This window comes from Bubalus bubalis, chromosome X (genome assembly GCF_019923935.1).
Source record: "Bubalus bubalis isolate 160015118507 breed Murrah chromosome X, NDDB_SH_1, whole genome shotgun sequence".
NCBI classification, from domain to species: Eukaryota; Metazoa; Chordata; class Mammalia; order Artiodactyla; family Bovidae; genus Bubalus; species Bubalus bubalis.
The window spans coordinates 74,661,026-74,673,165 of NC_059181.1; the positions used below are offsets into that span (position 1 = coordinate 74,661,026).

The 12,140-nt window shown below is 36.5% G+C and overlaps 1 protein-coding gene across 10 annotated transcripts in view; it reads left to right on the forward strand.

Moving 5' to 3' along the window:
- LOC102398822 overlaps nucleotides 1-12,140 on the forward strand; it is a 472,058-nt gene that overhangs the window by 72,889 nt on the left and 387,029 nt on the right. The window lies entirely within an intron of this gene.

Here is a 12,140-nt window from a genome sequence, read left to right on the forward strand (position 1 = left end):
GCATTACTTTACTAGCATGTGAGATGAGTATAATTATGTGGTAGTTGGAGCATTCTTCAGCATTGCCTTTCTTTGGGTTTGGAATGAAAAATGACCTTTTCCAATCCTGTGACCACTGCTGTGTTTTCCAATTTTCTGGCACATTGTGTGAAGCACTTTCATAGCATCATCTTTGAGGATTTGAAATAGCTCAACTGGAATTCCATCACCTTCACTAAGCTTTGTTCATAGTGATGTTTCTTAAGGCCCACTTGACTTCTCATTCCATTATGTCTGGCTCTAGGTGAGTGGCATCATTGTGATTATATGGGTCTTGACGATTTTTTTTTTTTTGTACAGTTCTTCTGTATATTCTTGCCACCTGTTCTTAATATCTTCTGCTTTTGTTAGATCCATACCATTTCTGACTTTTATTGATCCCATCTTGGAATGAAATGAATGAAATGTTCCCTTGTTATCTCTAATTTTCTTTTTTTTTTTAAAGTAAAAAATGAACTTATGAATCTGATAAAGGTTATATACTAAAAGCCTCTTACCATTGAAATATGAGAATATATTTGTCACTTTGAGTTTGAAAAACATTTTTTCTTATTATATAGCATTCATTAATCACTTCTTACACATAACAATGAAAACTGCTAATGGCATCCATTTTTATTTACATTACCCCGATGTGAATAACTTGTTTTTCAATCTTTTTTTTTTTTTTTGGAGGCCAATTAGTTTACAATATTGTGGTGGTTTTCACCATGCATTCACGTGAATCAGCCATGGGTGTACATGTGTTCCCCATCCTGAACCTCCCTCCTACCTCCCTCCCCATCCCATCCCTCAGAGTCATCCCAATGCACCAGCCCTGAGCACCCTGTGTCATGCATCAAACCTGGACTGGTGATCTATTTCACAGACGATAATACACAGGTTTCAATGATATTTTCTCAAATCATCCCACCCTTGCCTTCTCCCACAGAGTCCAAAAGACTGGTCTTTACATCTATTTCTCTTTTGCTGTCTCGCATATAGGTTCATCGTTACCATGTTTTTAAATTCTGTATATATGCACAAATATACTGTATTGGTGTTTTTCTTTCTGACTTACTTCACTTTGTATAATAGGCTCCAGTTTCATCCACCTCATTAGAACTGATTCAAATGCACTCTTTTTAATAGCTGAGTAATATCCCATTGTGTATATGTATCACAGCTTTCTTATCCATTCGTCTGCTGATGGACATGTAGGTTGCTTCCATGTCCTAGCTATTGTAAACAGTGCTGTGATGAACTTTGGTGTACACATGTCTCTCAGTTCTGGTTTCCTCGGTGTGTGTGCCCAGCAGCGGGATTGCTGGGTCACATGGAATTTCTATTTCCAGTTTTTTAAGGAATCTCAACACTGTTCTTCATAATGGCTGTACTAGTTTGCATGTCCACCAACAGTTTAAGAGAGTTCCTTTTTCTCCACATCCTCTCCAGCATTTATTGTTTGTAGACCTTTTGATAGCAGCCATTCTGACCGGCATGAGATGGAAGGAACCTCATTGTGGATTTGAATTGCATTTCCCTGATAATAAGTGATGTTGAGCAGCTTTTTGTGTGTTTGTTGGCCATCTGTATGTCTTCTTTGAAAAAATGTCTGTGTAGTTCTTTGGCCCATTTTTTGATTGGGTTGCTTATTTTTATGGAATTGAGCTGAAGGTGTTGCTTGTATATTTTTGAGATTAAGTCTTTGACAGTTGCTTCATTTGCTATTATTTTCTCCTATTCTGAAGGCTGTCTTTTCACCTTGCTTATAATTTCCTTCATTGTGCAAAAGCTTTTAAGTTTAATTAGGTCCCATTTGTTTATTTTTGCTTTTATTTCCATTACTCTGGTAGGTGGGTCATAGAGAATTTTGCTATGATTTATGTTGGAGAGTGTTTTGCCTATATTTTCCTCTAAGAGTTTTCTAGTTTCTGGTCTTACATTAAGATCTTTAATCCATTTTGAGTTTATTTTTCTGTATGGTGTTATAAAGTGTTCTAGATTCATTCTTTTCAAGTGGTTGACCAGTTTTCCTAGCACCACTTTTTAAAGAGATTGTCTTTTCTCCATTGTGTATTCTTGCCTCCTTTGTCAAAGATAAGGTGTCCATATGTGCATGGATTTATCTCTTGGCTTTCCATTTTGTTCCATTGGTCTATGTTTCTGTCTTTGTGCCAGTACCATACTGTCTTGATGATTGTTGCTTTGTTGTACAGCCTGAAGTCAAGCTGGTTGATTCCTCCAGTTACATTCTTCTTTCTCAAGATTCCTTTGGCTATTTGAGGTTTTTTGTAATTCCATACAAATTGTGAAATTATCCTAATTCTCTGAAAAATACCATTGGTAGCTTGATAGGGATTGCATTGAATCTATAGATTTTTTTGTGTTCAGTTCAGTTCACTCAATCCATCATGTCTGACTCTTTGCAACCATGTGAACCGCAGCATGCCAGGACTCCATGTCCATCACCAACTCCCAGAGTCCACCCAAACCCATGTCCATTGAGTCGCTGATGCCATCCAACCATCTTATCTTCTGTTGTCCCCTTCTCCCCCTCCTCTCAACCTTTCCCAGCATCAGGGTCTTTGCAAATGAGTCAACTCTTCACATCAACTGGCCAAATTATTGGAGTTTCAGCTTCAACATCAGTCCTTCCAATGAACACCCAGGACTGATCTCCTTTAGGATGGACTGGTTGGATACCCTTGCAGTCCAAGAGACTCTCAAGAGTGTTCTCCTACACCACAGTTCAAAACTATCAATTCTTCTGTGCTCAGCTTTCTTTATAGTCTGACACTCACATCCATACATGACCACGGGAAAAACCATGGCCTTGACTAGACGGACCTTTGTTGACACAGTAATGTCTCTGCTTTTTAATATGCTGTCTAGCTTGGTTGTAACTTTCCCTTCAGGTAGTGTTTCTTTTGGTAGTATACTCATTTTCACTATATTGATTCTTCCGATCCATGAACATGCTATATTGCTCCATCTATTTGTGTCCTTTTTGATTTCTTTCATCAGTTTCTATGTATAGGTCTTTTATTTCTTTAGGTAGACTTATTCCAAAGTATTTTATTTTTTTCGTTGCAATGGTGAATGGAATTGTTTCCTTAATTTCTCTGTCTTTTTTCTCGTTGTTAGTATATAGGAATGCAGGGGATTTCTGTGTATTAATTTTATATCCTGCAACTTTACTATATTCATTTATTAGCTCTAGTATTTCTCTGGTGGAGTCTTTAGGATTTTCTATGTAGAGGATCATGTCATCTACAAACAGTGAGAGTTTTACTTCTTCCTTTCCAGTCTGGATTCCTTTTATTTCTTTTATTCTCTGATTGCTGTGACCCAAACTTCCAAAACTATGTTGTGTAGTAGTGGTGAGAGTGGGCATCCTTGAAAAACTTTCAGTTTTCCACCATTGAGGATAATGTTAGGTGTGGGTTTATCATGTATGGCTTTTATTATGTTGAGGTATGTTCCTTCTATTTCTGCTTTCTGGAGGGTTTTTATCATAAATGGATGTTGAATTTTGTCACAGGCTTTCTCTGCATCTATTGAGCTAATCGTGGGTTTTATATTTTAATTTGTTAATATGGTGTATCACATTGATTGATTGGTGAATATTGAAGAATCCTTGCATCCCTGGGATAAAGCCCATTTGGTCATGATGTATGATCTTTTTAATATGTTGTTGAATTCTGTTTGCTATAATTTTGTTTTGGATATTTGCATCTATGTTCATCAATGATATTGGCCTGTAGTTTTCTTTTATTGTGGCATCTTTGTCAGGTTTTGGTATTAGGGTGATTGTGGCCTCTTAGAATGAGTTTGCAAGTTTACCTTCCTCTTCAGTTTTCTGAAAGAGTTTGAGTAGGATAGGTGTTAGTTCTTCTCTAAATTTTTGGTAGAATTCAGCTGTGAAGCCATCTGGACCTGGGGTTTTGTTTGTTGGAAGATTTTTGATTACAGTTTCAATTTCTGGGCTTGTGATGGGTCTGTTCAGATTTTCTATTTCTTCCTGATTCAGGTTTGGCAAGTTATATTTTTCTAAGAATTTTTTCGTTTCTTTCAAGTTGTCCATTTTATTGGCATATAGTTGTTGATAGTAATCTCTTATGATCCTTTGTATTTCTGTGTTGTCTGTTGTGATTTCTCCATTTTCCTTTCTAATTTTGTTGATTTGATTCTTCTCCCATTGTTTCTTGATGAGTCTGGCTAATGGTTTGTCTAATTTATTTATCTTCTCGAAGAACCAGCTTTTAGCTTTGTTGATTTTTGCTATGGTCTCTTTTGTTTCTTTTGCATTTATTTCTGCCATAATTTTTGTGATTTATTTCCTTCTACTAATCCTGGGGTTCTTCATTTCTTCCTTTTCTAGTGGCTTAATGCCTAGAGTTAGGTTATTTCTTTGATTTCTCTCCTGTTTCTTGAGGTAGACTTGCATTGCTATGAACCTTCCCCTTAGCACTGCTTTTACTGAATCCCATAGGTTTTGGCTTGTTGTGTTTTCATTTTCATTCCTTTCTATGCATATTTTGATTTCCTTTTTTATTTCTTCTGTGGTTTGTTGGGTATTCAGAAGTGTGTTGTTTAACCTCCATATCTTTTATTTTTAACGGTTTTTTTTCCTGTAGTAGACATCTAATCTTACCGTATTGTGATAAGAAAAGATGCTTGAGATGATTTCAATATTTTTTTGATTTTTCAGGGCTAGATATGGCCCAGGATGTGATCTATTCTGGAGAAGGTTTGTGTGCACTTGAGAAAAATGTGAAATTCATTGTTTTATGGTAAAATGTCCTATAGATATCAGTTAGATTAAACTGGTCCATTGTATCATTTAAAGCTTGTGTTTCCTTGCTAATTTTCTGTTTAGTTGATCTATGCATAGGTGTGAGTGAGGTATTAAAATTTCCCACTATTATTATATTACTGTTAATTTCCCGTTTCATATTTCTTAGCATTTCCTTACATATTGTGGTGCTCCTATGTTGGGTTCGTATATATTTATAATTGTTATATCTTCTTCTTGGAGTGATCCTTTGATCATGATGTAGTGTCCTTCTTTGTCTCTTTTTACAGCCTTTATTTCAAAGTCTATTTTATCTGATATGCATATTGTTACTCCTGCTTTCTTTTGGTCTCCATTTGCATGAAATATCTTTTTGCAGCCCTTCACTTTCAGTCTATATGTGTCCCTAGTTTTGAGGTGTGTCTCTTGTAGACATCATATATAGAGATCTTTTCTCCTTTGCTTTTTGCTTCTCTCTTTTCACAGCTATTTGTAAGGCCTCCTCAGACAGCCATTTTGCTTTTTTGCATTTCTAGGGACTCTCAAATGTCTTCTCCAGCACCATAATTCGAAAGCATCAATTCTTCAGCACTCAGCCTTCTTTCTGGTCCAACTATCACATTCATACATGACTACTGGAAAAACCATAGCTTTTCCTATACAGACTTTGTCAGCAAAATGATGTCTCTGCTTTTCAATACACTGTCTATGTTTATCACAACTTTTCTTCCAGGGAACAAGTCTTTTAACTTTGTGACTGTGGTCACCATCTGCAGTGATTTTGAAGCCCAAGAAAATGAAATCTGTCACTGTTTCCACTTTTTACCCTTCTATTTGCCTTGAAGTGATGGGATCAGATGCCATGATCTTAGTTTTTTGAATGTTGAGTTTTAAGTTTTTCTGTCCTCTTTCACCTTCATCAAAAGGCTCTTTAGTTCCTCTTCACTTTCTGCCTTTAGGGTGGTGTCATCTGCATATCTGACGTTGTTGATATTTCTCACCACAGCCTGTGTGTCTGATCTAGTATAATAATTTTAAGAATGAATTAACATATCCTTGCAACTGTTAATGAAGACACTTCACTAGTTATCAGTAACAGATAACAGGGATTTCCAGTTGGCATTATTGGCAAGGAACCTGCCTGCCAGTGCAGGAGACATGAGTGATGCTGGTTCAATTCCTGGCTGGGGAAGATCCCCTGGAGGAGGGTGTGGCAACCCACTCCAGTATTCTTACTTGGAGAATCCCATGGACAGAGGAGCCTAGTGAGCTACAGTCCATAGGGTCATAGAATCAGACACTACTGAAGTGACTTAGCACAGATATACACATGCAACAGATAATAAGTTTTTTTTTTTTAACAAAGATACTATGTATAATATGGTATATTAAAATATTTATCCATGTAAAACTAGAAGCCGTATTTCTTTAGCTTATACTGATAGATAAACTTTCATTTTACTTGGACAATTTAATCTCTCCCTCTCTTTTAAATTTTTACTGGAGTGTAGTGGATATACATTATTGTGTTAGTTTCAGGTGTATATCAAAGAAAATCAATTATGTATATCCATTCTTTTTTAGATTCTTTTCCCATACAGTCCATTGCAGAGTATTGAGCAGAAAAACTTTCATTTTACTTGGACAATTTAATCTCTCCCTCTCTTTTAAATTTTTACTGGAGTGTAGTTGATATACATTATTGTGTTAGTTTCAGGTGTATATCAAAGAAAATCAATTATGTATATCCATTCTTTTTTAGATTCTTTTCCCATACAGTCCATTACAGAGTATTGAGCAGAGTTCCCTGTGCTGTACAATAGGTCCTTGCTGCTGCTGCTAAGTCACTTCAGTCGTGTTCGACTCTGTGTGACCCCATGGATGGCAGCCCACCAGGCTCCCCCATCCCTGGGATTCTCCAGGCAAGAACACTGGAGTGGATTGCCATTTCCTTCTCCAATGCATGAAAGTGAAAAGTGAAAGTGAAGTCGCTCAGTCATGTCTGACTCTTAGCGACCCCATGGACTTCAGGCTTCTCCGTCCATGGGATTTTCCAGGCAAGAGTACTGGAGTGGGGTGCCATTGCCTTCTCCGACAGTAGGTCCTTATTAGTTATCAATTCTATATATAGTAGTGTGTATACGTCAATCCTAATTTTCCCATTAATGCCCGCCTCCCTTAAACCCTCATAACAATGTTTATTTTCTACACCTGTAAACTCTATTTCTATTTTGTAGATAAGTTAATCTATACCTTTTAAAAGATTCCACATATAAGTGATATCATAATTTGTCTTCCTCTGATTTACTTCATTCTGTATTACAATCTCTAGGTCCATTCATGTTGCTGCAAATGAAGTTATTTCTATCTTTTTTCAATATCTGAGTAATATTGCATTGTGGGCTTCCCAAGTGGCGCAGTGGTAAAGAATCTACCTGCCAGTGCAGGAGACGCAAGAGACACAGATTCGATCCTTGAGTGGGGAAGCTTCCCTATAGTAGGAAATGGCAACCTGTTCCAGTATTCTTTCCAGAAGAATTCCATGGGCGGAGGCGTCTGGTGGGTTATAGTCTGTGGCATCACAAAGAGTCCAACACAATTGAGTGACTGAGCATACATATTCTCTTATTCTGAGGGATCTCTTTTCATTAAGTTTATGGCTTCCTTTGCTGTACAAATGCTTTTTTGTTCATGGCCCATTTGTTTATTTATTTATTTTTTTTTATTTTCATTACTCCAGTGGTGCATCAGAAAAGATCTTCATGCAACTTACGTCAAAAAGTATTCTGCATGTTTTTCTTTAAGAGTTTTTTAGTATCTGGTCTTGTATTTGTGTCTTTAATCCATTTGTGTATTGTGTTAGGTAGTATTCTAATTTCTTTCTTTTACATGTAGTTGTCAGGTTGTCCAAGCACCACTTGTTAAAGAGCCTTTCTTTTCTCCATTGTATATTCTTTCCTCCTCTGTCATAGACTCAGTAACCGTAGGTGTGTGGATTAATCCCTGGGCTTTCTATCCTGTTTCATTGAGCCATATTTCTGTTTTTGTACCAGTGCCATACAGTTTTGAGTGCTGTAGCTTTGTTGTTAGTGTGAAGTCAGGGAGCCTGATTCCTCTGGTTACATTTTTCTCTCGCAAGATTGCTTTTGCTATTCGTGGTCTTTTGTGTTTCCATGCAAATTAATTTTTTTTTTCTAAATCTGCAAAAAATACCATTACTACTTTGATAGAGTTTGGATTGAATCTGAGATTGCTTTGTGTAGTATAGTCATTTTAACAGTATTGATTCTTTTTTTTTTTTTTTTTTTAGTATTGATTCTTATAATCTAAGAACTTGGTATATCTCTCCATCTGTTGTATCATCTTTGACTTCTTTCATCAGTATAGTTTTTTGAGTGCAGGTCGTTTGACTCATTAGGTAGATTTATTTCTAGGTATTTTTATTCTGTTTTATGTGGTGAAATTGTTTCATTTATGTCTCTTACTGATTTTTCATTGTTAGTATATAGGAATGCAATATACTAACTTCTGTCCTATCTCTTCTCTGTGCCAAGGATCAGACCAATGAAATTGTGAGCACCAGTTAGATATTTAGCCAATTTTCTGGCGGGCTATGAAGCCTTGGCACATTTTTCCCACTGCTTTTCCCTCCTGTCCTTCAGCTCTCTCCCGGGACTCAAGCCCAGCCAAAACTAATGAAACTCAGGCTCTGATGTCTCATTGCAAAAATTCATTGACAGACAAACTGATAAGAGGTGGATTTGTCAGGATCCAGAGAGAAGCCACTCTTCAGGGTGTGAACCATTGCCGAGGGCAAGAGTTGGGGCCATGGAATTAGGCCTGGCTAGGTTTTGGAGAAGGAAATGGAAACCCACTCCAGTGTTCTTGCCTGGAGAATCCCAGGGAAGGGGAAGCCTGGTGCACTGCCATCTATGGGGTTGCACAGAGTCAGACACGACTGAGGCAATTTAGCAGCAGCAGCAGGAATGCAAGAGGTTTCTATTTCTTGATTGTGTATCCTACAACTTTACCAAATTCACTGATGAAGTCTAGTAGTTTTCTGGTAGCATGTTTGGGTTTTCTTTGTATAGTGTCATGTCATCTGCAAACAGTGACAGTTTTCTTCCTTTTCCTGAATTACTTTTATTTTTTTTTTCTTCTCTGATTGCCATGGCTTGGGCTTCCAAAACTGTGTTGAATAATAGTGGTGAGAGTGGGCATCCTTGTCTTATTCACAATGTTAGAGGGAATGCTTTCAGTTTTTCACCACTTAGAATGATGTTTGCTGTGGGTTTGTGGAAGTCATCTTTAAACAAATTTTACTACTTTAATACTCCATATATAATCAGAAAGCCTTGCTTATTTTTCCTTTATTGCTTTCTTCAAATCTATCTCTTCTATCTCTTTTTTTAAAGTCTTACTGATGTATCTGTGATAGCTAACAGGTCATGTACATGTAATCATTACACTGTACTTCAGAAAATATTTTATTTTTAAAGCATCAATTATGCTGTAAAAGTGTAGTTGTACCATTAAACTATTGCCAAAAGATAGCATATGAGAGGCAGAATGACCTAAAGTATCCAGGTCAGAGTGATTCAAAACCTCAGAGCTTTGGGAAATAATACTAGTTCAGTTCAGTCACTCGGTCATGTCTGATTCTTTGCGACCTCATGGACTGCAGTGCGCCAGGCTTCCCTGTCTATCACCTACTCCCAGAGCTTTCTCAAAATCATGTCCATTGAGTTAGTGATGCCATCGAACCATCTCATCCTCTGTCATCCCCTTCTCTTCCTGCCTTCTGTCTTTCCCAGCATCAGGATCTTTTCCAATGAGTCAGTTCTTCACAGCAGGTGGCCAAACTGTTGGAGTTGCAGCTTCAGCCTCAGTTCTTCCAATGAATATTCAGGACTGATTTCCTTTAGGATTTACTGCTTTGCTTTTCTTGCAGTCCAAGGGACTCTCAAGCGTCTTCTCCAGCACCACAGTTCAAAAGCATCAATTCTTCAGCACTCAGCTTTTTTTAAAATATAAATTTATTTATTTTAATTGGAGGCTCATGACTTTACAATATTGTATTGGTTTTGCCATACATCAACATGAATCCACCACGGGTGTACACATGTTCCCCATCCTGAACCGCCCTCCCACTTCCCTCACCATACCATCCCTCTGGGTTATCCCAGCGCACCAGCCCCAAGCATCCTGTATCATGCATCAAACCTGGACTGGCCAACTCTCACATCTATACATACCTATACATGATTACTTGAAAAACCATAGCTTTGACTAGACGGACCTTTGTCAGCAAAGTAACGTCCCTGCTTTTTAATATGCCGTCTAGGTTGGTCATAACTTTTCTTCAAAGGAGCAGCATCTTTTAATTTCATGGCTGCAGTCACCATCTGCAGTGATTTTGTAGCACCAAATAATAAAGTCTCTTACTGTTTGCATTGTTTCCCCATCTATTTGTCATGAAGTGATGGGACTGGATGCCGTGATCTTAGTTTTTTGACTGTTGAGTTTTAAACCAGCTTTTTCACTCTCCTCTTTTCACTTTCATCAAGAAGCTCTTTAGTTCTTCTTTGCTTTATGCCATAAGAGTGGTGTCATCTGTGTCATCTGCAATCTTGATTCCACCTTGTGTTTCATCCAGTTCAGCATTTTACACGATGTACCCTGTATATAAATTAAATAAACATTTTGACAATATACAGTCTTGACGTATTCCTTTCCCAACTTGGAACCAGTCCATAATAGTATTGCAATAAGGAAAGCACATATACAGGATATGAGGTTGAATTCCTCTATAACTCTGCTTATCTAGTAAACTTTCCCTTGGCTTTATTGAAATAAATATAACTTTTCCCTTTAATCATACTGACATTTGAAAGTATATGAAGGATAGTAACATTTTTATGTAAAATATTTAACTATTGCTAGGCAGCTCATCTCCATAGACCTGAATTAAATGTACAGGATCCAGAATCAATCTAGAGTTGAGTATTTCTAATAGCTTATTTTTGTGACCTTGGGAAGCATTAATTATATTAGTCGTATATTTATTGACTATTTTTTGTGTCAGGCACTAAGATAAATACCTTACCTGAATTATTTAATTTCCTTTGCTTTTTTTGTCTTAGTTTCCTGTTTTGTAAAGTGTAGTTAATAATAGCTTGTATATCACCAAATTGTAATCAGGATTGAATGTATTAATGTAATGCAGAGTTCCTGATTCAAAACTAACACAACATTAGCTGTTATTATCATGATAATAATTATAAATCCATTCGAATTTTCTTTCTTTTTTTTTTACAAATTTTTAGAAGCCTAAAAGCCCTTTTTAAATGTTCTCATCCCCACAATATTCAGCAGGTGCTGAACACATGTTGTTAAGTGATCCTGATGAACAGAATAAAGTATCTCACTTTTTATATACATAAGGTCACAAATTCCCTCTTACTTAGTGACCTGAGTTAGTAGGAACTTATTACTTGACTTTCAGATTGTTCTAAAAGCCTAGTAGGTACTCCAATGGCTCTAAATTGTTTCCAGATAAGGTAAAATGAAAAAGTTTGTTTTATGAAAGATGCTTTGTTTAAAAAATTAGATCACATTACATTCACATTAGAATTTTCTTCAGCCTCTGTGTTTGTGAATCTATGAAGTATTTGATTACCTTCATTGTATAAATAAAAACTGTAAGATTTCCCCTATTGTACAGTGACAACTGACATTATATAAATTATAGCCAGTAGAAATCTTTCTTAGCTATGTTTTTACTATATCTTAGAATTTTTAAATGTCTCATTAAAATTTTAAAAACTGCATTTTAATATAATAGTAGTTCTACTTTTACCACTCAAAGTAAATTTTACCAATTTTTCATCAAAAGCTCTTTAGGGTATCCTTTTGTTCAGTATTATTGAACTTTTCCCCATTAAGTCTAAAGTAATTAATGATTTTTGTGCCTTCATTTCCTATATGTATCACCATTCATCTATACTGCACACTCCACCATCCCAATACTTCTAGGTTAGATAGAATAAGGTGGCACCTATTAAAAGGAATGGAGCCTTTCCATGAGTTTCCTGCCAAGAAAGTATACTTTGGAATAGATATATGGATTCATACAGCTTCTAAAGTCAGTTATCCATATATTATACCTCAAGAGGGAGTTAATAGACAGCAAGCAGTTCATGTCCCTTAACACATGCTAGCAAACCCACAATTTGAATACTTATCACTCAGTTATAAGTAATCATAAATTATCTGAAATCATAAGATCCACACCATAATATGTGTCCCTGAGACATTACTGAAA